This window comes from Gymnoscopelus microlampas (genome assembly GCF_963454915.1).
Source record: "Gymnoscopelus microlampas genome assembly, chromosome: 3".
NCBI lineage: Eukaryota > Metazoa > Chordata > Actinopteri > Myctophiformes > Myctophidae > Gymnoscopelus > Gymnoscopelus microlampas.
In genome coordinates this window covers 49,142,708-49,166,658 of record NC_139940.1, presented here as the reverse complement: position 1 = coordinate 49,166,658, position 23,951 = coordinate 49,142,708, and the positions used below count along the sequence as shown (strand labels likewise).

General features: G+C 42.4%; 1 protein-coding gene across 1 annotated transcript in view; it reads right to left on the bottom strand.

The window, feature by feature from the left end:
• The window catches only part of LOC311042431 (H-2 class II histocompatibility antigen, E-S beta chain-like), a 458,449-nt gene that overhangs the window by 396,769 nt on the left and 37,729 nt on the right, over window positions 1–23,951 (bottom strand). The window lies entirely within an intron of this gene.

The following is a 23,951-nucleotide window of genomic DNA, read 5'->3' as shown; positions in this document are numbered from 1 at the left end:
GTTCGTATGTGAAGGATGGGAACGACACACAGGCACCTCTCAGGAAACGCAAATTAACCTCGCTCTCATGAACACCCATGCACTCATACACTTCCTGTTGTCATATTTGTTGTATAATGTATTTTATGTAGGGAAACTGAGTGAAGGTGTGATGCTGTGACAATTATTTTTGTTCATTTCATGTCACTTTATGGCACTTTTGAACCCAGCTTACTGAAATGTGGAAACCCTGCATCAATTTTATGTTGACAGTATAATTATGAAGTTCCAGATCCCACCACAGTGTGAGACGCCTTCCCTGTCACCTTGCTGAGAGCCAATGGGCTCTGCAGGGAGCAGTTAAAAAAAACATAATCATAACTTCAGAGGAAGGAAACTCATATCCTTTTATACTCTGCCTGGTGATTATGATGTTTTTCATCGCAGTAAGGATTACATTCTAAAAGGTGGGGCTCTGATGGCCAAGTGCTTAAGCCACAGAATCAGAACTCATAGGCTTTGATGTCTGACAGCGTGTCCCGGGTTCAATTCCCAAGCCCAGCGGTGGATTTGCTACGTTTGATGGATTGGATTTGCTAACTCTGATTGTCTCCCCTGCTTCCTGCCTCTGTCCACTGTAAAGGAATAAAGTCTGAAAAAATACCTGTAACAAAAAGTTAAATACACTTTCTCATGGATGATGATGATGTCATCATGCTCCTGCAGGCATACCCCAGAGTCTTCTCGTGCACTAATGTGTGATGCGTTCTCTGAAGAAAATAAGGAAAACAGATCATCAAGTATAAAATATTCCTAAAATGGGTACAGTCAATATATACATAAGATGCATGGTTAAAATACACACACACACACACACACACACACACACACACACACACACACACACACACACACACACACACACACACACACACACACACACACACACACACACACACACACACACACACACACACACACACGTTGTTGTGTTGTGTTGTGTTGTGTTGGGCTGAGCAATGGGCTTATGCTGCCCCCTACTGGTTGTTTAATGTCTTCCCTGATAACAGTGAGTGGTATGAATCTGTCACCAAGCTGAGAAGTAGCCGTCTATTTGTGTGCTCGTTAACGTTCCTAGTTCTACGCACGCACGCACACGCACACACAAGCACGTCCCATATCAGTGGGCTCATGCTGTAGAAGTGCACATTTGCAGCTGTATACCGTCTCTGTCCTCCTCCTCAACTCATCTTTACATCTGTCTGTGTTCTCATGTCACCTCATCCTGTCACCACTATGTGTCTTCATTTCTTTCTCCTGACATCCTTCTTTCCTTCCTCACTTTACAAACTGTAGCCTGTTCACCTCTTTCAGTGGTGGTAGTGTCATATCCACATGACATGAGATGACAAGGAAGCTCTGTACCCATGCATTATAAATACACGCACGCACGCACGCACGCGCGCGCGCGCACGCGCGCACGCACACACACACACACACACACACACACACACACACACACACACACACACACACACACACACACACACACACACACACACACACACACACACACACACACACACACACACAGCCCCTGTAGACACAGAGCAGCGTGAGAAACAGTGTGCTGGACATCACTGCTCTTCTGCTCTATGCTCATAGCTGCAGACTTGTCTGCCTCTGGGCAGGAGAGCCTCTTGTCTGACTTAAATGTCTGTCAATGTGTCTGACCGTCACCATGACAACCAAGCTACACTACGATGCATAGCCACTCTGCTGAACCTCTGCAGCGAGACGACTCGTCTCAATCCTTCCTGACATTTTCTGACATTCTATTCTCCATCCAGCATATTAAAGAATAAAGTTTGAAAATCCAACAGCTTGCAGCAGAATATAGCTTGTGCATTAGGCACTAATCTTAAACAACGCTCAACACTTTCTGCATATCAAATATCCTGGCCTATCTTTTTAATTGAATTAAAGGCAAAAGTGAAGCAGATATTCCCTCCACTTCTCTGGGAGCTTGATTCCAGAAAAGCATGGCCTGTTTAACGTTCCTGCTGCTGGGTTGGAGCCGTGTGATCTCCTGCTCTGATTAGAGACCCAGATAACCAAGATTTATTAGCCCAAACACCCTGACAATTAATTAGGGAGCGGGACCAGCAGACTAATCCTGTTTCCACGGCCTTAACGGGTCTCTAACCCTCCTTACAGCACCGAGATCACCAGAGGAACACTTCAAAGCAGCAGTCAGGCTTAAACCACTTCACACATTTAGAGGCAAGTGTATGATTGATATAGTAAGTGTACAGTCTGGTGTCTGTTTGTGTCTGTTGACTGTGTGTGGCTGTATATACAGTGTGTGTTTGTGTGTGTGTGTGTGTGTGTGTGTGTGTGTGTGTGTGTGTGTGTGTGTGTGTGTGTGTGTGTGTGTGTGTGTGTGTGTGTGTGTGTGTGTGTGTGTGTGTGTGTGTGTGTGTGTGTGTGTGTGTGTGTGTGTGTGTGTGTGTGTGTGTGTGTGTGTGTGTGGGTGCGCGCGTGCGTGCGTGGTTGTGTTTGCATGCGTTTGCATGTGTGTGTGTCTGTTAGCAGGACATATCCCTAGGCATGTTCTCCAGAATGCTGTCGAAATGAAACTCATTGCAAACAACGTTGGCCTAGCTACTGTATCTCCCTGTAGCCAACAGAATGAGTTGGCACACAGAGCTGGGCAGTGGTTTTATGCCAACTTGCAAAACAAACAGAATAGCAACGCTCTCAAATCAATCATGTTCTATTTATTGAGGGCAGAAATAACAATGTCAGCAAAATAATCACACCAAGCAGAAATAGTGTTTTATAGAAAACCATCACCAATTGGTAAAGTGAATAATTACACAACAGAAGTGGGAAAGAGTTGTCCAGAGAGGAACCCCCCTAATAATGTACTCTGGTTAATTAAAGCTGTATTATACAAGCAATAGTATGTTAATACAATATAACTTATACAATTGGGGTGGTTGTATTTGGTCTCCTTGCTCTTCTATTGAGACATTTATAGCGGTTTCACACTACGGCCCCGGGTGCGCACCCTGGGCCACTTGGCTGATGTTGTGGTAGTGTGAACGTTGCGTATCGTTCCCCGAAACGGATCCCCGTTCCGTTCCCGAAACCACCTCCGGAGGCAGTCTCGGATCCGAATCATGCGTCCTCGGAGACGGTACGCTGCAGTGTGAAAGCAAGCGTACTGTTTGACGGAAGTGGCCCGCTATTTGTAATAGGTGACGGTATATAAACTCGACAAAAACAGTCAACAAAAAGACGTCGCAGATCAATCCACAGGGGTTCAACCATGGCCGGATCCCGCGGGTTAATTTTATCATTAAATGACCAAATGAACCCGCGGGATGATGCGCTAAAACCCGCAATATTTATATATAAAACGTATTTATTTATTTATATAAAACATTACATACAGAAATAGAATGAGAGCGCGAGATAGAAAGAGAGGCCGTGTCATGGCCATATAATGACAGCAACAATATATATATATATATATATATATATATATATATATATATATATATATATATATATATATATATATAATAGTATATCTTGTGGATATCTTGTGGAGTTTCAGCTACTATGCATCCCAGAAATATATAGCTTATAAGGCTTTGTAATTTGAAATTTGTAAGTAAATATAACTCATTTAGATGGTAGGTTTATGGTTTCCCATGGACTATAGCCGTTTCACTCATGATGCAATTTCTCTTTCATAACAGATACATACATGTGCCAGATAATCCCCACACAAAGAGAGTAAAAAAAGAAAAGACGTTACTTCACTGACTTCACTGTATGAAGTATAGGCTAGTTGCCTTTTCATAAATTATATATTTTTGTACTTAAGCTGTCGTGAAAGTTTATAATATTCAGAGAAATGTAAGGTTTCAAATACAAAAGTAGTAGTTGTTGTGAAGGTTAGCAAACTGGACATTTAGACTGAATGTTTCCTGTATCCTCATCTTGCGCAAATGCACACAAGTGTTTCACCAGGTTTTATTTGTGTTGTTTCTCATAAGCGTGCATCCGTTGTCTGTCAACAACACGCGCGCCAACAACACAGCAGTCTGTGCCTTGACTTCTGTGCGCTCAGTGCGCTCCTGACTCTCTCCAGGCGGCAACCTTATATTTATGCGCGACCAGCACAAACATTGTCGCATAGTTGATGACGTCTGTGTCCACTGGCGAAGCACTATGTGCATGCCGCCACCTATAGGATCGGGGGTATATATGCAAGTGTTCTCGGGCGCGTTAGAGCCTTGGCCAGTGTGAATGCGGGCCAGCCAAGCGCACTCGGAAACGGAGCGGTCTGGAGTGCGCACGCGGAACCATAGTGAGAAACGGCCCTTAGATTCTGTGTCTAGGTGAGACATGACCTTTGACACAATCCTGTTTCTGTTTTGACACAAATTCTGACCTGAGGGTCAAAATTAAATTTGACCAGGGGATTTCAGGGGTCAATTAGAATGAATGAATTAACATTAATGAATTAAGATGATCTATACATTAAGAGCTATATGACCCTATTGAATAGTTTGAAATGTTTTCAGAGAGCATAGTGGAATGTCTTAGAAAATAATGTCAAGAATACATCCTATATATCTGAAAAATCTAAATAAAGAATCTAAGGAATATAAATCATAAGGACATTATATTATTTAATTATTATTCATTGATTATAAGAATCAACCCAATAGAAGTTCCTCATTCAAACCATGTGGACTCTCAGTTTGTAATGTGTGGATCCAAGCTGCTTCCCTCTGCAGCAGAAAGCAATCCCTGTCACCAGCCTTTTAAAAGGATCTACCACTTCTATACCCTGAAATTTAAGAGAACATAAATCATGGACGACTACATTAAAGTGTCTTACTCCCGGGGATTTTTCATCTTTATTCCTTATGCTGCTTTTATGTTCAGAAAAACTCACGATAGTTTTGCCTATAAAACCAACTGCAAGGACACTTCCGGAGATATAGAACAGATCTTGTTCTTAATGTTGAACTTTGTTCCAGCATAGGGATGTAAGAAAACATGACCTCTAATCATAGTGCTACTCTGGACACAGCTCAAACAGGTGAAATGACCGCTGGTACTGTAGGTTAGACAGAAAATGTTGAGGAGCTATGCAATAGCAATCAGGCTTGACCAAGGTGTTCATAAAGTCCCTCGTTCACTTATTAACACAGCTTGGCTAATCTCTGAAAGAATGTCACTGGAAGAAATATTCCAATGTGTAATAACACACCTTGTAGTAGCCCAAACAGTGTTTGAGTCCCTGGGCTAATTTGTGCCATTTTGTACCATTGTATATGTCTTCAAAGAGGCGACACCCTCCACATTCCCTCCACTTCTCTGGGAGCTTGATTCCAGAAAAGCATGGCCTGTTTAATATTCCTGCTGCTGGGTTGGAGCCGTGCGATCTCCTGCTCCGATTAGAGGGCCAGATAACCAAGATGTATTAGCCCAAACACCCTGACAATTAATTAGGGAGCGGGGCCAGCAAACTAATCCTGTTTCCACGGCCTTAACGGGTCTCTAACCCGCCTTACAGCACTAACATCACCAATGTTTTTTTTATTTTTATAAAAAAACATTGGCATGACCTGAAGTACCACCATACTTTGTCCATTCAACCATCTCACAATGTTTTTTTTCTGTACAAATATGCAGCTTCCCCAGGTGATTAAAGCTTTGAAGAAAATTGAAATGGTTCCTCACCATTTCAATTTTCACAGCATTCCTCATGGCTCGATCCTTACCTGGCGGCCAGTCGGTTGATTCTCTGGCCCCCTTTCTGTGTCTGCGTCCATCTGGCTCCATTGTTGATTGCAACCAGCCTGACTGATGAACTTCAGCCTGCATGTAGAGGTAGGGAGACAGCGAGCAGGAGCTCCCTTTAGGCTGGAGCTTGGCAGAGTTTTTAGGACAGCTCAAGCGAAGCGAGCTGTCCTCTATGGAGAGAGATGAAAGGCAACTGAGGTATGTGGGATGTAACCTCTGCAGGCTTATAAAGAGAGGAGGTGGCTTAGGCGAAAAAGGGGCGTAACGGGGCGTGATTTGGTCAGGGACTCTCTGTTTGTGGGAAAAAGTGGGCCGGCTTGCTAAAAAAGGGTCTGGTTGCCACCGATTGGTTGCTGCAACTTGGATTCATGCAGGGAGACGCCCCCTCTTTGCTCCAAACACCGATTGGTTGCTGCAACTTGGATTCATGCAGGGAGACGCCCCCTCTTTGCTCCGAAAAATTTGGAACGGCTGCCTGTTGTCACAGGCACTCAGGCACTGCAGAGAAGTAGACACAGTGGTGGAAAAAGTACTCAAATTCTTTACTTAAGTAAAAGTACCAATACTGCAATATAAAAATACTCTGTTACAAGTAAAAGTCCAGAATTAAAAATGTACTTGAGTAAAAGTACAAAAGTATTGGCATCAAAATGTACTTAAAGTACCAAAAGTAAAAGTACTAAATATTTGAAAATAGCCGATCTACAAATATTTGAAAATAGCCGATCTACAAGCTCACAAGGCGTCGCGATGCGACGCGTTGTGAGCTTGTAGATCTGCTATTTTCAAATAGCCTATAGGTATGAAATAGGGCTAAAGTGGTTAATGTATATTTCATTATATCATAGTTTATATCTGAAAAGTAACTAGTAACTAAAGTTTTCAACTAAATGTAGAGTAAAAGTGCAATATTTGCCTCTGAGATGTAGTGGAGTAGAAGTAAAAGTATTGTAAATTGGAAATACTCAAGTAAAGTACAAATACCTCAAAACTGTACTCAAGTACAGTACTTTAGTAAATGTACTTAGTTACTTTCCACCACTGAGTAGACATGTAGACTATAGACTATGGAGGCATCAGAATTTTGTATTAAATTATAGAATGCACCAAAACATTAATAAGTGTTGACTTGAATCTATTTAAGCCACAATAAAGCCCCGCTTTTATTTTTGATTTTTATTTGGGGTTTATTTAGCATAGTTTTAGATGATTTTCTGTGCACATTTCTTCATTTAAGCATCGCGAGCTGCGAACGGCCTTTTTGCATGTAGTTGAAGCGCAAGGGGCGGCGGGGGGGAGAGAGTCGCAGATAGACAGCTGGAGAGTTGAATAACCTCCTCTTCAAATAACCAGATTTATTTACCAAAGTAGCCTATGTAGGCGACCTACATGTTTATGTTTTAGCTTAGACACGGGTAGCCTACAATAGTTGGTAGATGATTGGTAAATTATTAACCATGACAACGACTCAAAGACTTTTATTTTGTACTTTCTTGAACCACAAGCATATCGCTGCACCAGTAGGCTACATGAGAGAGAAAAAGGGGGGGGGGGGGACCACTTGATACACAAAAACAAAGCTGGCAATGTATTGCTAATATCCAGGGATGCTTTGTTAGGCTACAGAGTGCAAAGCACTACATTTAGCCAGTGAGAATTGCAGTGTACATAAAGTGCGCTCGGAAAGGTTTATTTTAGGAGCGCTTTGTGATGCACCGTGCAGTCAAATCCGCGGTGTCAATAAATTCCACTGCCCGCTCTTTGATGAGTCCTCCATCCTCCATGAATCGAATACAAACTGCAACTAGTTCCCGTTTGGAAAGCGGGAAATCTTTATACGCGAGTAGGCCTATTGCAAAATATTGTCCAATGTCCACTGAGTTCAGCCTTTATTTTACCAAGCAGGACTGATGCTGCAGCCTGAAGCAGCTTGCCCTGAAAGTGGTTTAGGCGACCGTTCGTTTAGGCGTCCTCGCGTCGCTGAGTTTGCTCTGGACAAACTTTTTTTTTTACGCTGGTGCCATTGCTGCCTCTCTGCTGTCTCAAGAATCAAACATGAAGAGAACGAGGCCACTCAGGCCAGGACATGTGTGTGGTGTTTATATTGTGCGCTTATGTCAATAAACCGGTTCTGTGAATGAGGGACACAGACACACACATTTCACACTCGAGTGTGAAATGGGATTCTGAGAATACACATTGGCTCAATTGCTCAAAAGACCCAACATCCTCCAGACACGCAGGACGTAGAGAGAGAATGGATGTGTATTACGTTATTTGTCAGCCTTAAGTATAGGGGCGATATTCATAGTAAATACACAAAAAGCTGTCTGGCGGAGTTAAGGCACAGTGGCCCTCATTTATCAACGCGGTGTAGCCCGAATAATGAACGTACGGCGATATCACCGCACCTTTCGGCATTTATCAATATATCCTGACGTGGGCTTCATCCTACTTTACCCTGAGATCTCACGTCTGGTCGAGACCAATTGTTGACGTTGGCTGCGCCCGTTTATTCCATTCTAGACCTGCGGAGCAGACGGTCTGACAGGCATCTGGACACATATATCCACTCCAAAATGTATATCTACACTAATAAATAATCCCTGTGAAAATATAACATTTTATAAAGTAATTTAAACAAACTGCTTTAACAGTCATTCGGTTAGGCTTGCAGATCTGCATGGCTGCGTTGGCTATTTGAAAATAGCAGATCTACAAGCTCACAACAGGTCCCATCACTACGCGTTGTGAGCTTGTAGATCTGCTATTTTCAGCGCAGCAGCGATTCTGCGAGATAATTTTCGGGAGCCCCGAGTCCCCGACATTCTTTTCATGGACAGTGAGGTCCAGAGAGAGAGAGAGAGAGAGAGAGAGAGAGAGAGAGAGAGAGAGAGAGAGAGAGAGAGAGATAACCACGATAACGCAATGGTGATTATGAACCACGTACCCAAACCCGTTAAAGGCTGCTTTTCCCAAGCTGAACTATACTATTGTTCAATGAAAAGCATTGTAATCCGATTAGTGGCCATTTTTTCATAATGTATTCGAGTGCAATACACCTACCAACCGATAGGGTCACTCTGTTAAAAGCATATGGCCACCGATCAGATTAAAATGCTTTTTATTGAACAATACGGATGATACAGGTACTTTTGAGAGCCCATATATACATGTAACCTCCGTCGCCATGGGATAAGCACTTTATCTTTGAAATATGAACGTTTATGTAGATGTACGGGTCATAAATGGAGAAAGTGCAAACACTAGGTTGAAGTTCATCCATGACGGTCGTGACAGTCGACCGTCGTGTATCCGTGGCTATTACTCCCTCTAACATTTCCCATGTTTTTAGCAGTGGTGGAAAAAGTACTCAAATTCTTTACTTAAGTAAAAGTACCAATACTGCAATATAGAAATACTCTTGTTACAAGTAAAAGTCCAGAATTCAAAATTTACTTGAGTAAAAGTACAAAAGTATTGGCATCAAAATGCACTTAAAGTACCAAAAGTAAAAGTACTAAATATTTGAAAATAGCAGATCTTCAAGCTCACAACGGGTCGCGATGCGACGCGTTGTGAGCTTGTAGACCGGCTAGGTATAAAATAGGGTTAAAGTGGTTAATGTATGTTTCATTATATCATAATTTATATCTGAAAAGTAACTAGTAACTAAAGTTTTCAAATACATGTAGTGGAGTAAAAGTACAATAGTTGCCTCTGAGATGTAGTGGAGTAGTAGTAAAAGTATTGGAAATTGGAAATACTCAAGTAAAGTACAGATACCTCAAAATTGTACTTATAAGTACAGTACTTGAGTAAATGTACTTAGTTACTTTCCACCACTGGTTTTTAGTGTATTGAAATAATGTCATGCATATTTGTCCAGTGCATAGCCTACTGCAGGCCTTGTTGACTAGATTTAGAATAGATTTTTAAGCTCTTGCTCCTGAAATGATCGATTATTTTTTAAGGGGAAACGCCATCATTTAACATGCAAGTCAATGGGTGAGAAGGACATTGCCAGGCACAAGTGTAGGTAATTAATGTATTTGTGCAAGATGACCCTGCTACTGTATATAAAATGTGTATATTACTCGTTCATCATGGTTCATGTTCAAATAGCTCAATCCAAAATATAATGCTGTAGGCCTAAGTGTTAGGCTGTATTTACGCACCTGCTTAATTGTAATTAATGCTTAAATATAGTTATGACCGGTATTTTTTATCAGATGTCTGATACATTTGATTCATTCCGGACATTGGGACCAGCAGGTTACAATCCTATATCGTAACCCCTGGTATTGACCACATTGCTTAGCAGAGTTCAGTGATGCAAATGCATGTCAAGTTGATCAACAGATTGTATTATTCTCCAATGCAATAACAGTACTGAAATGAAGGCTATAAGGGCAATAATGGGAGCCCTTTCTTTTTTAAAGTAACTTCAAAGTTACTTTTCACAGTAACGCATTACTTTTTGGTGTAAGTAACTAGTAAAGTAACTGAGTTACTTTTACATGACAAGTAACTAGTAATGGTAACTAGTCACTGGTTTTCAGTAACTAGCACACCACTAGCACAACACTACAACGGTGTCTAACCGAGAGTTATACTTCTCCAGTACAACGGTGTCTAACCGAGAGTTATACTTCTCCAGTACAACGGTGTCTAACCGAGAGTTATACTTCTCCAGTACAACGGTGTCTAACCGAGAGTTATACTTCTCCAGTACAACGGTGTCTAACCGAGAGTTATACTTCTCCAGTACAACGGTGTCTAACTGAGAGTCCATGCAGATCACAGTTGACAAATATTATATATTATCGGAGCTATTATTAATGTTATCGGTTTTATCGTGATGACGTCATAATTCCTGATATCGAACCGATAATTATCGGGCCGATACTTATCGTGCACTAATAATTTTATCGCAAATTATTGTCTCCGCCAGGCCGAAGGCATGGCGAGAGAGTATGTTTTACCCCCTGTCCGTCCGTGTGTCTGTGTGTGTGTGTGTCCGTGTGTCTGTGAACAGCTAATCTCTGGCACCGTTGGCTTGATCGCAGTGAAACTGTGCACACACACTCCCTGGATGCCAGAGCAGAACCTCTGCCCCAAATTTTTCACATGGGCCTTTTATAGCGCCACCAGGAGGCTGATTTGTGCAAAAGACATTTTTGGACAGTACTCCTACAGATTTTATCCAAACATCACGCAAATCGGTGCACAGTATCTCTATAGTCATGTGATCAACACAGATCTGCCTGATTTTCCATATTCCATCCTGATTGGCTAAGGTTGGCTTCCAAAGTTTGCAGGATTGGTCCATTTTGAACTAAATGCCTCAAATCATGAACGCAGCTTGTGATTTATGTGAAATTTAACATGCATGTTCCCACTAGGCCGAGGAAGAAATGCCATTTGAAAATGTTCAAATCAGCCTCATGGTGGCGCTATAAAAGGCAGATTTGTGTTTTTAACTATCTGCACCGATCTGCGTGAAACTTTGCACACATACTCCCTAGAGGCCAAGGAAAAATATCTGCCCTGCATTTTTCACATTAGCCTTTTATAGCGCCACCAGGAGGCCGACTTATGTAAAACTTTTTTTTTTTTAGATTAAGCCTTCACATTTTTTCCAAATTTCACGCAAATCGGTACACATGATCTCTATAGTCATGTGATCAAGATGCATCTGTTTGATATTTCATATTCCATCGTGATTGGCTAACATTGACATCTAAAGTTTGCAGGAGTGGCCCGCTTTGAACAAAATGCCGCAAATCATGAACACAGCGTCCAATTGTGGTGGAACTTTGCACGCACATTTGCACTACGTTGAAGAACAAACGCCACCCTTTTAACATTGCCCTATTATAGCGCCACCAGGAGGCAGATGTTTCTTTTTTATATTACTTTTAATTTTGTCCAAACATGCAAATCAGTACACATGATCTCTATAGTCAAGTGATCAAGATGGATCTGTCAAATTTTTTATATTCCATCCTGATTGGCGAATTCCGAAAATTGCTGGCCCACAATAACCTACCTGACCTGGCGGAGACCTGTGCTCCGAGGAGCACTTTTTCTGGTTTTTATATTTTTCTCTGTTGTTGGTGACAACTCTAGTACGACGCCACGACGGCACGACGGTGTCATGAATGCGTCCTTTCACAATATTGTGCGTCAGCGACGCAGGACGCAGGCCTATGAGCATCTCTGCTCAGTGCGGCTGCAGAGTTCATGTGCAACATCGCATGGCTGTGGCTTTACAGTTTTCCTTCGCCGTGTCTGTAGGTCACCCCCAGGGACCCCCAAGGGTCTCCAGGGACCCCTAAGGGGGGGGGACGACCGCGGACCTCCTTTTTTTTTTTTTTTTTTTTTTTTCATCCCATGCTTTTGTACCCCCAAAACTATTTTCTTTTTTTTGGGGGGGGGGGGGTCCTGCGCTGTCCATCATGACATCTATGTCATTCTTTCTTGTTTTTCCAGAAGTGCTCACTGTCAAGCTCTCTGAAAGTGGGCACAGTGCGCTCTCTCTCTCTCTCTCTCTCTCTCTCTCTCTCTCTCTCTCTCTCTCTGCTGCTTAATGGCAATGCTGCTTCTCTTCAGCGTTTGACAGTTGACAGTTTCTGATCCTTTTATGAGCACAAGGCGCAGATAAAGGTACTGACAGACAAAGAGCATTTGGGAAAGAACTAGATGTGGAGAGTGGGTTGACCGAGATGCTAAAAGCAGCGTAGTTGGGGAGGAAAAAAAGGAAAAGGTGGAGGGGTATGTGTGCCGTGATTTATTGATTATGTTCAAGTGAGCTGTCTGGAAAGCGCGGGTGCTTTTTATCGATTTGTATAATTGTTTTAAGACAACTAGAGTAACATGTGTAGATTAATCACTATGTAAAAAATCTTCTGTCATGGCCCGCCAACAGCGTGAAAGTATTTATAGAACACATAGTATGATAGAAAGCCGGCATAATACATCATTGTTTGTTTTCTGTTCTTCGTTAGCATCTTATAGGGTGTGACCGACACTGCAGTGCAGATGAAGTCAATGACATTCTGTTGCACCATTGTGTGTAAATGTAATGTATAGCCGGATTCAACAGGGCTCCTCACAGTCCTCACAACATCAGTCATCGTATCGTCCCTGTTGGAGCGGCCAGCACCCTGCCGGAGGACAGACGTTCCCATACTAGACGATGCCTAGTCCCTGTCTGTGAGCGTCTCTAATTAGCACTGGTGGAGGGGTGTAGAGAGAATGGGAATATAAGTCACATAGAGAGAAGAGAGCTGGACTGATCCTCCATTTATTATTGAATGAGAGGGATGTAGAAAGAGACTGAGTGAGAAAGCAATGGACTAAACGCAGCAAAGGGGGGAGGAGGAGAAAGTGAGAGTCAAAATGAATAAGGAGAGAAAGTTTGTCTTCCCTCTGCCTGTTTTAATTTCCTTCCAATCTTTTTTACTGGAAGAGTTGTGTCCTCAGGGGCCACGCCCCCAATACAAAAGTACACAGGCTGGCTGGCTGATTGGTTGCCTGACTGGTTTACTGGATTGGGATTGAAATGATTCACTGTCTCACGGCTGGCCGAGGTAACGATCGATAGGAGGTTAAACAAAAACAAAGACAGAAATATTTTCATGGTCTGGGAAGAAAAAAATGCTTCAAAGTGGTTCCTCTGTCCTCACAATTCTTCAGCTGTATGGGGGGTTTGTTGTTTTGTTTTTAGTTTTTTACCCATCATGGATGAAAGTTATGGCCACTATAAAGTTACAGTCTAATGTCTAATGCAGCAAAGTGTTGTGGTCTGCGGTTGTTTATGCATCTGTAGGTCTGAATTTGGAAAGCTATTTTCTTGTTTAATTCTAGTGGCAGTATTCCTAGTGGTCCTTTATGTCCCCTCACAGCCATCCAGACAAACATCAGGTGTTCGTTATCCCACAGCAGGTGCTTGTGATCAATCGACAGCCAAAGCCACTTAACAGTGTTTATGGCACCGTGCCATATTGGTGGATGTTCATGAAACATCATGAGGGTTCAGTGAATATTGTATACATCCATCTCTCTGTGGGCTGGAACAAACGGTGTGTATCGTGTGCCTCGTTGCTTAATCTTTCACTTATGTTTTATTGGCAAGGCTCCATTATTGTCTCCGCCAGGCCGAAAGGCATGGCGAGAGAGTATGTTTTACCCTCTGTCCGTCCGTCCGTCCGTCCGTCCTGTCCGTCCGTTAGCAGCTAATCTCTGGCACCGTTGGCCCGGCCGCTGCGAAACTGTGCACGCACACTCCCTGGATGCCAATTCAGAACCTCTGGCCCAGATTTTTCAGATTGGCCCGTTATAGCGCCACCAGGAGGCCGATATGTGCAAAACACATTTATTGATACTACTCCTACAGATTTTGTCCAAACATCACACAAATCGGTACACAGTATCTCTATAGTCATGTGATCAACAACACAACAGATTTATCCAATTTCCCATATTCCATCCTGATTGCCTAAGATTGGCTTCCAAAGTTTGCAGGAGTGCTCCGTTTTGAACAAAATGCCTCAAATCATGAACACAGCATGCAATTTCCGTGAAATTTTGCACGCACATTCCCATTAGGCCGAGGAAGAACTACCATTTGATTTTTTTTTCTTCAAATCAGCCTCATGGTGGCGCTATAACAGGCCGATTCATGTTTTTACCTATAACTGCACCGATCTGTGTGAAACTTTGTATGCACACTCCCTAGAGGTCAAGGAAAAACCTTTGCCCTGCATTTTTCACATCTGCCTTTTATAGCACCACCAGGAGGCCGACTTATGTAAAACATGTTTTTTTATATTACTCCTTCCGATTTTATCCACATTTCACGCAAATCGGTACACATGATCTCTATAGTCATGTGATCAAGATGGATGTGTTAGATTTTTCATATTCCATCCTAATTGGCTAAGATTTACATCTAAAGTTTGCAGTAGTGGCTTGTTTTGAAGAAAATGCCGCAAATCATGAACGCAGCATCCGATTGCGGACAAACTTTGCACGCACATTCACAATATGTTGAGGAGCAAATGCCACCCTTTTAACATTGGCCTGTTATAGCGCCACCAGCAGGTCTAATTTAGCAAAACAATTGTTTTGAACAAAATGCCTCAAATCATGAATGCAGTGTCCGATTGCCGCGCAAGGCCTAAGAAGAAATGGCTACCTTTTCACATTGGCCTATTATAGCGCCACCAGGAGGCCACAATAACCTACCTGACCTGGCGGAGACCTGTGCTCCGAGGAGCACCTTTTCTAGTTTTAGATTCTCAATCTGTTGTCGCTGTGGCCGGGTGGTTAGGGTGGCCGCTCTGTACAGTAGCTGGATGGTCACAGGTTTGAGGCGTTTGACTCGGTTCGGGCGGCGTCCATAGCTGAATGGGTAGAGAGGCTGTCTGTGAATCAGAAGGATCCCTGTTCGCCCACCGGCCGCGGTCTATGCGTCGAAGTGTCCATGAGCAAAACTGTATTAATCGAGCCCACTGCTTCTAATAGTTAGGATGGTTTAAATAGAGAGGAACATTTCTCGTATTAAAACACCCATTTCCTTTTCACTTGATGTCTGAAACAAACAAGCCATTAGACATCAAACAAACAAGTAATTCGACAGTGTGATGAGTGTCTCTAATTGAGAGCACGGCGCTCCAAACAGAGATTGACACTTAATCACAAACACATTACACCTCTGGGAATGGGCAAACCGCCGGCCGCCCTCCTGCAAGCCCCTCCTCTTGCCTGTCATTGTGATGACTCTGCACCCTATCAATGTCTGTCTCAGATTTATGTAATCTGGGCCGGGACTGTGGCCTCGTCTCAGCCCCGGGTTTGGCATCGGTCCATCTGTCAGCCTCCCCCAAAGTCCTTCTGTGAGGCGGTGGGCAGCAGCCTTCTTTCCACACCACACCACACCGTTGCCATGGTGACGAGGTGCAGAACTAACAACGCCACCCTGGACATGGTTCCTTCCTACTGGACCACGTCCAAAGATGCACTGGGAAATTCTCAGTGGTCATTTCTACCCTGACGGTGTAAACATGGACCACCAATAAGGGTGGTCCTCACTTAGGCATCCCCCTATGCCCCCAATGTAAATATGCAGATGGGAGCTGAGGAGTGCTTTATGACAGTCTGGAGTGTCAGGACTGTAAGCATGTGTGCCTCCATCCACCAGGGAAAAACACAGGCACAGTTTGTTGGTACTTTGGAGTGCTGGGAAAAATGGTCTGTGTGGACAACTTAGCTGATGGCACTGCTGAAGATTTGAACTAACAAGTGAGATAATTACCAAAACTAGTGAGAGAGTGAGATTGCATATAGAGTTATTTCGTAGTCTTATAATTGGAGTCTTATTCATACTGATTTATCACCATCGATTCTAAGATGTCAAGTTATCTGCCTGAGGCCATGCAATTAAATCTGTAAGATGTTGAGTTTGATTGGACCCATGGAGACAACAAATATATTTAATGTGCATGTACAGAGGGTAATGTCTGCATTCCGACATATCGCTACTCCGACTAGTGGCTTCCGCGTGCGGTCACGGTAAGTTTTAACAGCGGGCGACTCTCGGGCGATCGCCGGGCGACGTCATTATATGTCTATGAGAGCCGGCAACTACTGGCGATTGGGCGAAGTGGGCGGGGGGGGGCGATGAAAGATGGATTTTCTTTATCTTTTGGACGATGTCGCCCGCCGATCGCCCGTGAGTCGCCCGCTGTTAAAACGCACTGTCAGGGCACTTCTCGTATATTCTCTCTCTCTCTCTCTCTCTCTCTCTCTCTCTCTCTCTCTCTCTCTCTCTCTCTCTCATCCTCTCTCTCTCTCTCTCTCTCTCTCTCTCTCTCTCTCTCTCTCTCTCTCTCTCTCTCTCTCTCTCGCTCTCTATAATTTTCTCTATCTCTGCTCTACCTTAGCGAGAGACAGACATTAGGATAAATCTCCAGTGTTACATTAACAGCTGCAACAGAAAATTTGTCTCTGGAATTAGAAAGGGGATACAGGGAATATGTTGTGCCATTTATTCCTTCAGGGCTGCATAGCAGGAGATGCCAGTAAATTCAGTTTTTAGTTTCGTAGCAGAGAGGTTCATACAGGGGTCGGTTCATGGTGGATCAGAACATCACTTACAAATATTTAGTTTTTTGAGGTACAAGAAAAAGTTATATTATGCAGTGACTTTGTACTGGGTATATAGGGAGGTCATGTGGTATGAGTATTTTATCTGTACACCGTCACTCTGAGGATGGGAAGATATGTATGTTTTGAAGACAGCTCTGGACCCTTGACAGAGATGAGGGCTCTGGAGAGCCTGCTAACTGGGATGAAGGCCTGAGGCACCAGGTACTGCAGTGAAGCCCCAGGGAGGGTCTTTACAGAGCAGCGCTCCAATGCCCCACATACATTACAACACTGTTTCTCAACCAGTGGTCCACAGACCACTAGTGGTCCATGGGGAAATGTTTACAAAAATATATTGTTTAATGTATGAAACGTACTGTGTGTTAAAAGTCTTCAGAACGTTTGAACTAATAGTTTGAGAAAAAAAGCTTGAAATTAAATAATGACTTGATATACTTTGTATGCATCTCATACACAGCTCAAAACGATCTGCTAGTTTCGGTTGTGCAACTAAGTATAAATCTAGATTTTAAATATTTATTAAAGAAATAATTTACAAATAGATGTGTTATGCCTTCTTATATACTAAACATATACAGGGTCTTTACAGAGGAGAGCAGCAGCGCGCCAATGCCCCACATACATTACACACCCAGGCCTGTGTCCTATTGAGCTGTGATGATGAAGATGTACTGCTGGTTTATTTTTATACATATGCAACGGTGCGAGGTGAAGCTGTACCGCACAGCAGCAGGAGCTCCCAGGCTTCATGACTGTTTTGTTACGTTCCTCTCATGGGACTATAGCAGTGGTGTAAAGTAACTAAGTACATTTACTCAAGTACTGTACTTAAGTACAATTTTGAGGTCTTTTTTTTTACTTTACTGGAGTGTTTCCAATTCTACTCCACTACATCTCAGAGGCAAATATTGTACATTTACTCCACTACAATTATTTGACAACTTGGGTTACTAGTTACTTTATAGATTTTGATTATTATTACAAAACATACATTAACCACGTCAGCTCTGTATACATTTCGCCCATTTGAAAATATCCAATCTACAAGCTCACAATGTGTCGCGATGTGACACATTGTGAGCTTGTAGATCTGCTATTTTCAAAAGATTTGTATTCATTTGAAAACTTGAAATATGACATTCTGGATAATGAGTACTTTCTACTTTTGGTACTTTAAGTACATTTTGATGTCAATACTTTTGTACTTGTAGTCAAGTACATTTTGAATTCCGGACTTTTACTAGTATTCTATATTGCAGTATTGATACTTTTTTCCACCACTGGTACTGTAACCTTAGGAACCAACAGTTCCGAGCCATGTGGCCCATAGGTCAGGAGCCTAGTTCTAGTTCAGGTCACATTGAGACGTAGTATATGGATAGATAGTATGACAGCCAGTCCCAAGAGCTGTGGTGTAAGTATGACACACTGCCACACAAATGTGTGAAAGGGTATATTTCCTGTCCATGTATGAGTATTGAAAAACACATAACCTACTTGGTGATAACAAAGGGAATATATTCATTAAAAGGTTGGTTGAATATTTAACACCTAAATGCAGTGTATTCGAAAATTGTGTTGTTTTGTTTTGATAAAGATATCCATTCATTATCTAGGTCAGGGTTATTTTCATAGATGGAGTTGTGGGGGAAAAGCAGCACATGTACTGTAGTAAAGGTTCCAGGAAATGACAACTGGTAGAAAAGTTCCAGGAATTGAGGTACAGTACCAGGAACAGCTACAACTGTGCTGTGGGGTTCCATTTTGGGTGTCTGTGAAAGAGTGTTTGGTGTGGTTTGACAAAGAGGCTCTTTGAAGCCCACTGTAATCCAAATCAAAAGTTTAAACCATTGAATATTATGGCCGATAAACGTAAGACCTGAAAAAGGGACGCTTGATCAAAATTAAGAAGATATTCTGGTGATGGATATTATGAACTGCAACAGATTAAAGAAACCAAGGAATCTCCTGGAGCCTCCATAAATGTTGGGTGAGAGGGATATCATTTCTGCATTGCCATTTTCTTTTTGGACTTCGGAATAATATGTTCATTGGAATCGTTCAAGGAACTTTAAAGGAACATTACTTTTATGAACTGTAGAAGGGACAACAGATCAGGGTTTGATATTGTTCTGTTCATTTATAAATTGGAAGTTAATGCACTGATTGATTATTTGAATTGAATGATGAATTTGTTTAATTTCAAAAGCAACAGTTTTGTGTTTTCATTTTGTTTTGCAATATAGGCTTTAATTACAGGGTAAATAATTACTGACACAGGTACAGGACCTTTTTTGTTAAATATAAACACACATTCAGTTTATGAAAAAAAAAGATCGCCAGTAGGCAGCGCCAGTGGCTCAAATTATAGCAGAGTGTGAGAACGAACATATAATATGTATATATTTTTTTATGGATCCCGAGGCTCGGCCCGGCCCGACCAATTAGCATACATTTCAGTCCCAGCCCGAAAACGTCGGGTCCGGGCAGAATTTGAGAACTCAAGTCATCCTCTCATCTCTGGAGTCAACCTGACAATTTATTCCACTCTCCTCTCTCCTCCTCTCCTCTTCTCTCCCTGGTGAGGACACAGCAGCGTTCACTCATGTAACCTGATCTTCCTCAAGTGCTGCAAGGCACAGTCTACTTCTACAATAGATACACTTGTATTCCATTCATTATCCGGTCTGAAAGCAGACCTTGGCTCGGCCCGCTCTGTGTCTTTCTGGCCGTTCGTACCTACTTTTGCGTGTACCGGGGCCGTCCCCACGGCCTGGGGTAATTGTCTACCGGCCCCTCACCTCTGTGTGATAAAGACCTGGAGAGAGGCCAGTCCCTTCCCAGCAGGGAAGAAATGTTGGATGAACAGAGAGGTAGAGGAGGAGTGGAAACAGAAGCAGGGTAAGGATGGCCTGTGGCTCTGTGCAGCCCAAATAGCTTTCATCCTGTCACCTTGTGGCCTGTTATTGCATTGTAGCCGAGGCATTTTTCAGAGCTGCAGCAGCACAGCCCTGGAGATTTGGCTTTGGTGTGGGTGTATAGTATTATATAGTATATACTGTATATCATTTATACTAAATAAACACAGACACCTCGTTGTGAGAGGCTGCTGTGCTTGCGTAACTCGGAGGCTGTGAACACTCCAGTGGACACACCCACATAATAAGTTATACTGGATCCTTTTCTTCACCTCCTGGAACCCTCTGTTCTACACTGTGATAAAAACAACAAAACACCCCCAGGATGGAATGCAGGAGGAAATTTGATTTAAATGTTTGCAGTGAGCAAACAAACAGATTTAATGAAAGGGGAAGATTGCATATACCAACTGTGCAAGGAAAATGATCAGGGCTGGCAATGAGGAAACACGTGGAATGAATCATACCTTAGCAAATACTGGGGAAGAATCTAAACCAAACTATACTTGCTCAATTTGTTGTCGTAATTTGAGCCTCGGAGCATGAGAACTGCTACTGCAATGCTGTCTGACAGGTTAAACCTGTTTAGTGCTTAAGTGTATCTTTATCCCTGCTTTCATTTGTTCATTAATACCATTAATGACCCCATGCCTGCCTCATTCGCACGTACACGCGCACACACGTGCACACACGCACACACATACACACACACACACACACACACACACACACACACACACACACACACACACACACACACACACACACACACACACACACACACACACACACACACACACACACGTGCACGCACGTACAAACACACAGACACTATTCAACTAATTTATATCTATACTCGCACTATAGCATACACATGATTCTAAATGTGTGAAGTGATTTAAGCCTGGCTGCTGCATTGAAGTGTTTCTCTGGTGATCTCTGTGCTGTAAGGTTCATGAGCCATTAGTAGACACTAGGACATTAGTACACACTAGGTCTAGGACATTAATAGACACTAGGACATTACTAGACACTAGATGTTGAACCCCTGAAACAGGGGAGTATATATATATATATATATATAAAGAAACAATACACAGACGTCTTCTCTCATTCACAAGTTGTATATTGAATTGAATTATCACATACAGATACATCTTTCACCATCATAGAACCAGGCAAGTGTATAGATAATCATTAACATTATTTAGCATAGTTAACTTTTCAAATATCTCAAGTCAAATGTTAATTGAACAAACAAAACTGAACCATGAGCAGCTCTTGAGTTATGTTATGGATAAACCGTTATGCTATTGAGGTACTGTCTGCACTGAATTAAGGTTTTTGTTTTTCCAACCAGATTAATTGACCAAGGTTAAGAAGCATTTGTCTTGTTTTATCACAGATATGGCGCCCAAAAACAAACATGTTGGCTGTAAAGTAATACTTATATTAACCTTTTTTAACTGCTTTCATTCAATGCATTTTAATCAACACTTTTAACTCAATGCAACTTTTCCCATTCCTTATCCTTTCTCCCATACATTAGCATATCCCACCAATGAACTAATAGTGTGGTTTTAACAAACACAAATGCAGACAACAACATGCAGGCGCAGCTTGTGCTAAGTTAGCTTAGCTTAGCTCATGTGGCTATTTTAGCTCAGTAAAAGCCCTTCAAACATTAACAGACAATTAGCTGATTATCACTTTAGAGATACTATGCAATTATATATTCAATCAAATCACTCTATTAGATAGACACTAGGACATTAGTAGACACTAGGCACTAGGACATTAGTAGACACTAGGCACTAGGACATTAGTAGACACTAGGCACTAGGACATTAGTAGACACTAGGACATTAGTAGACACTAGGACATGAGATCGGCCTTCCTGGAAGGTCTCTCGCTCTCCGCCCCGCCCCCTCTCCGTTCCGTGTCAGCGATGCCCAAATATGGAGTCCAGGCCAGTCTATGACGTCAGTACTGTATGTGACATCATATCGATAACATCAGGGTACTCCATATATATTGGGATTCCTGTTGTACCAGTCTGTCTGTCTGTGTCCATTTTATGCCCATGTACATGGAGATCTCTGTCTGTTTACGTGTTCCTTTTATGCCCATACAGTATATGTAAAACTAACCAAATATGGAGTCCAGGCCAGTCTATGACACCAGTAATACAACGTCATATTGATTACATTAGGGTACGCCAGATGTACTCCTTTACGTACGTCAACCCAACCCACTTCCCACTCGTCACATCACTCCCTCAGGTCCTCTGCGATACGCACGCCTGTTTGAAGTCGATGAATTAGATGCTTCTAGGGATATGCGGGGGGCTCACTCACTCACTCACTCACTCACTCACTCACACACGGACAGAGATTTCGTGAATTTATAGAAGGATGCTGAGAGTGCTCGTGCTCTGGCCTTGATGCAGAGAATAATAAAGCCTGTATCAGATGCAGAGAGGATTGGGGAACCACAGCATACAGTATTAGATAGGAATCATCAGCGAGCCGGGGAGAGGAGGGACTCCAGAGAATAAAAAGAGGGAAGAGATGGAAGACCCTCGGCCTGACAGCAGACTGAAGTAAGGTGGAGGAGCTACACCTTTTCACTTCTTCCTCTCTTGTTTGTACAGCACCACATGGTCTTCCATCTCTACCCTCTTTTTTATTCTCTGGAGTCCCTCCTCTCCCCGGCTCACTGATGATTCCTATCTAATATACTGTTCCACAATCACTCTTACCTCTAATCTCAACCTTTTTCTCTAACAGTCTCTGGTTCTTCCATCGTGGCTTGACACAGATAGTGTCGCCCACAGCCTGTGACCAGGGTCGGGTCCACCAGCGCTCCATGTGAATTATTATGTGCTGGATCAGTCCTAATCTTGTTATGGATGTTCCTGTGCCCTTGGGTGAAGCACAGAGGAATGGATGGAGCTTTATCAGATTTCACGGTGCTTTGAAGCATGATTAATGAAAGGTCATAGCCCCGTTTGGAACCTCACTCTCCACGATAGCTCCGAGATGAGGTCCCGCTGTATAGGGTCCCAGCAGAGGTGGAGTCCGTCCAAATGCAGGTGTGTACTGTATGTGGTGTGTATGTGAGGTGTGTACTGTATGTGAAGTGTGTACTGTATGTGAGGTGTGTACTCTATGGTCTTAGTGTAAGACTGTACAGTACATGACTGTTATTAAACTCAAAGATAGATGCATTAAGATATGTTTTTGCTGCTTTAGAAATAGTGTATACATGATGCTACAGACACAGGAGATTGTCTCCTGTCCTGCACACTGCATGTGAGTTAATAATGGCTGACAGCCAGCGTGGGTTTGAGTAAAGGTCTTTACACACAGGGACTGTGATGAATAAATTATCTGAAAATGCATCGCAGAATATCTCACATTAAACCATTAATTTGGTGATGCTTCATTCACGCACGTTACATATAGGTGCTTGTATTCAAAAACCGGGAACGCATCTGTGTCATTTAAGATTTCTTTGGCTATTCAAAAATAGCAGACATTTTTGAAAATCTTTTTATATACATTTTTTAAAGCGAGCATTTGTAAAATATTGTGTTCCAGGGACCTCCAGAAGCAAAGATTTGAGTTACAAATGTTCGCTTAAAAATATATATGTATATTCAGAGATTTGCACAAATGTTCAAGATTTTTCAAAAATAGCAGATCTAAGCTCGTAGCACGGCACTCAGTGCCGCGCTATGAGCTTGTATAGCTGCTATTTTTGAATAGCCAAAATTATAAAATAATGGTTATAGCTAATATCTGTAATGACACAGATATGTTCCCGGAATGGGTTAAGGCGCTATACAACTACTCGCTGTTCATCATCCTGATTATTACATGGCTACTTACTACACGACTGCATACTAAAGAAATCAATTTGATACAACATACAGTATAAAAACAAAACATGATTAGATTATACAGTTGCTAATGAGCTGAACACTATTATGCAAATAATAGTCAACTTGGATAAAAAATAAAGATTTATTTTATATGAGCATAT